This window comes from Lipotes vexillifer, unplaced genomic scaffold (genome assembly GCF_000442215.2).
Source record: "Lipotes vexillifer unplaced genomic scaffold, Lipotes_vexillifer_v1.1 scaffold182, whole genome shotgun sequence".
Classification (NCBI taxonomy): Eukaryota; Metazoa; Chordata; class Mammalia; order Artiodactyla; family Lipotidae; genus Lipotes; species Lipotes vexillifer.
In genome coordinates, this window is record NW_006798798.1 from 1,446,086 (window position 1) to 1,450,092 (window position 4,007).

Consider the following 4,007-nt stretch of genomic DNA (forward strand, 5'->3'; position numbering starts at 1 on the left):
CGGGGGGGGGGGGGGGGGGGGGGGGGGGGGGGGGGGGGGGGGGGGGGGGGGGGCTGTCATTGCAGTGGCCACAGCAGGCACTGCAAAGGGACAGGGGTAAGTCAGGTGATACTGAATTCGACTTCACCAAGCTGCGCAGCCTTCCTGGACTAATAGTGACAGCTGGTGACTGAACACTGTGCTAAGCGCCTTCTTGCCCTGGCTGATTTCTGCTCCACAGCAGCCCTGAGGAAGGACTTGAGGATGGCGTTCTGTGGATGAGGGAGCTCAGACTAGAGGGTCACTGAACTGCTGAGTTGGGGGGGGAACCTTCAGAGCACGGCCCAGTGCCAGGAGGGACGTGCTACTCTCTATGCCCCCCACGTTGGGCAGCTCCAGTGGGGGGCTGTGCCGAAGACCCCCAAAATGGAAGTAAACACAAAATGATGGAAAGCCCCAGCCCCAGGTAGGGGGGCATTCTTTGGGGAGGGCCTTTTTCCAAAAACAGAATTTTTTTGCCAGCAGTCAGCCTTTTGTCCTGTCTTTACGTGGCCCAATTAGGCAATCGCGCCCCTAATTAGCCAGCCTAAGGCCCTCTTTGTTGCCTGCATAGAAATTTGCACACGGGCTTGAACGTTGGCAGGAAACTTTGTCCATGACACTGGAGGTGCATGTAAGCGTTGGAGATGGGCCCACGCTGTGAAGTCTGGCCTGGACACTGTTACCCGCCCCAGCCAGGCCTGTCCATCCCCGCAAGAGCGTGGTGACTCGGCCCTAAGAAGCTTCGAGGCCAAGTGAGTCTGAGTTATGAGTGGCCAAAAAGAGGTGAGATATTGAAGAATCATAAATATCAATTGTTCTAGCACTCTATAATTCAAAAGTGACTCAACTTATTTGTCTCAAACTCTGCAGGAAAACTTAGCTGTGGCCTCAGATGTGAGTGCTCTTAGACCAGAAGGAATCTTGCGGCCTCAGATGTTTCACCTTAAGGCACCTGGGGTGAGCATCACAGTCCTGTGCCTCCCTTGGAAGTGCAGCTTCTTGAGGGCGGGGGTGGGCCATTTTCCAGAAGGCTCACATCTGACTGCTTCTGGTGGGCCATGTTCCAGAAGGCTCCCATCTGACTGCTGCGCAGCAGGAACCTGCCCTATGGTCACCTAGGTGCCCAACACATGTTTCTACATCACCGACACCAGTCATGCCCCCATAGTGAGCCCATTTCTCTTGATTAGATCAATGCTTTTCTGCGCTTGCTATGTGCCTGGCACTGTGCTAGGGACTGAATGCCAGACGAGGTCATTGTTTAAATTCTGGGCAGGGAGAGGAGTGAGGGGACAAGGAAGCGGGGGGGATGACAGAGGATACATAGCCAGCAAATACACGAGCAGAGGAAAAGCGGGTGGTATGACAGGGAGGGGTGCCTGATGCAATGGTGGTAGTCTTGGGAGGCCTCCCTGAGGAAGTGACCTTTGATTGCAGACTTGCAGAGTAAGATGAAGCTAGGCATTCAGACAGAGGGGAGCCCTTGGGGACCCAGGTCTTGAGGTGGCAACAGGACTGCGTGCCGGAGGAGCTGGGCCAGAGCGTGAGGGCCAGGGAGGAGAGATGCAGTGAGATGAGGCCACGGTGGTGTCCAGGTCACATGGGACTTGCGGGCCGGGGCAAAGGACTAATTGCCAGGGCCATGGGAAGCCTTGAAGGGTTTGGGCAGGGGAGCCTCGTGATGTGACTTACGTTGTAAACAGTCTGCTGTGGGGATGACAGGGGACTGGGTGAGAGAGGACGATGGTGGGGACAGGAGAGGGATGGAAACAGTCAAGGTCTATAGGGAGACAGAGCTGACCTGACGATACCCAGGCCCTTTTATTCTGTCTCTGGGCCCTTTAGCCCCCATCCAAATAGCTTTAATGTATCAAAGCATTGCTAAAGGAATTCCCATGAAGTTTACTACAGGGAAAACCAGCATATATTTCTTATTTAAATTCTTTGGTTGGAAGGGAGCAAGCAGGGAGGAGAGAATGCTTTTTTCCCCCTGGCTTAGATCTCATCAGAATGGCCATGTGAGACATTTTGAGTAAAGCAGATTTTCTTCTGTGCACACTGGCTGATGTGTTACTCACTGTCCCCTGGTCGCTGGCATAGGGACAGTCATGCTCCTATCCCACTTCCCATGTGAGGGGTACCGACACAGTTATTACAAGAAAGTTGTCCGATTTGGATTGAGTATGAGCACATCCGTTTTGTTGACTGGACACTACGTAATTCCTTCAGCATCATGTGTGCAAAGCTTTTCTTTTATGGTTTGGCCAAGTTGCTGCAACTGCAGTGGTCCAGTGTTAGCCATTCATTTCCTCTAAGACATCTGGGTGGAAAAATCTACAAAACAATAATAGATCAATACATTTAAATTAGAACTTTCAAAAATTCAATAATGGTATTTACAAATTAATAAAGCACTGTAAAGAAAATATCTGCACTTCTTTATTTAGGGATACAGTTAATTTTTTCATTGATTAAGCATTCTTTTGGTGGATGGGATGTGGACAGGGAAATTTTTTTTCTAAGAAGGAAGTCCTGTGTGGAAGCTAGAGGCATCCATGTTTCTGGACCCCCACATAAGTTACTAATGCATCGCACAGACAGGGATCCCTGGTGAGGGGAGGAAGTGTGCCTGGTTGGGTAGGAACTGTGGCAGAGGTGGGAACGCACTGGGTCACGTGTGACCCGAGTGGTGCTGGTGTGGATGGACGTAGTGACAGGTGTGCAAGTGCCTCTGACTTCAGAACATATGGGTGCTCACCGTGTTAAGGAAATTTGGTATAGGAAATCATCATTTATCAAACATAAATCAGGGAGCCATTCTTCTCTGTTCAAAAGAAGTCCCCATAGAAATCCTCAAAATTAGCCAACTTACTCTTGTGCATCTGGAATAAAATGCAGTTTTTTTCCCCCTAAAAACAATGAATGTGACTCAAGTTTTCAGGACTGTACTTACTTCATCAAGCAAGGTGGAGCCCCTCCTGGCTCGAGCCCGGGGTGTGCCCCGTGTGGGGCGTGAACAGCCTGAGGGGACACGGTGGAGGCCGCTTCAGCCCTGCTGGCCGCTCTGGCAGCTGGACACGGGTGTGGCCTCAGCCACGCGCTCTCCTGCAGCCCCAGTGCCCGCGGCCGCTCACGCACGCTTCCTCATTTAATTCTCTTCCCCCACCCTTCTTTCTTTCTTCCCCAAAATGTTGACTGAGTATCCATGGTGGGGCCACCTACTGTGCATGTGATGGGGGCCTGGCGGGGAGCCGGGGACAGGCTAAGGACATCTCATAGACGCCCCATGCTAGTGGGCGGCATGAAGTAGATGCCCAGTGCTTTTTCTATCAGATGATCTCACGGGCGAGGCTCTGCCTTGGGCGTCACGGGGGTCTTCCATCATGGATGGAGGTCCTGATTCTGGGGAGCCTTGCCCATGGTATGTGCACGGAACCCACGATACCCAAGTGGACTGTGAAGGTCAAAGCGTTGTCCACGTACAGTGCCTTAGGATGGAGGGGCAGAGATGGTGTTTAGAAAAGGGGTGCTCTCCAGCTGGAGTTGGGAGAAGGAGGGAAGGGCCTTGCAGGGGCAGCCAGAGCCGGGAAGGAAGGGGACTGGAGGAGGGAAGAGAGGGTTGCTGAGTTTGCAGACCATCCAGAGACTGAGGGAGGCAGTGGTCTGGTGGGTGGGGGTCATGGTGGTTGAGATGCCTGGAGGAGCTAGGGGCAACCTGTCTCCAGTATCATGTGTCCTAAGAAGCAGTGCCAGTTCTGGGGAGGGGACAGGCTCCTGTTGGGTGCCCTGATGGATGCCCTGTGAGCTGGGTAACTTGGCCATCACCCTGGTTACGATGTTGAATTCCTCCACCGGTCATTCTTGGCTGTAGCTGTTGTGTTGTCATCATTAGTCTCCCAACTCCACCACCAGCTGTTTGCAGTTCCTAATGTGGTGGTGGCTCCTTGTTACCTGCAGGATAGTGTTCTACCATCTGAACTCGGCAT

The 4,007-nt window shown here is 52.6% G+C and overlaps 1 protein-coding gene across 1 annotated transcript in view; it reads left to right on the top strand.

Annotated features, from left to right (window-relative positions):
* ZNF536 (zinc finger protein 536) overlaps positions 1 to 4,007 on the top strand; it is a 155,731-nt gene that overhangs the window by 6,272 nt on the left and 145,452 nt on the right. The gene's annotated exons all lie outside the window — the stretch shown is intronic.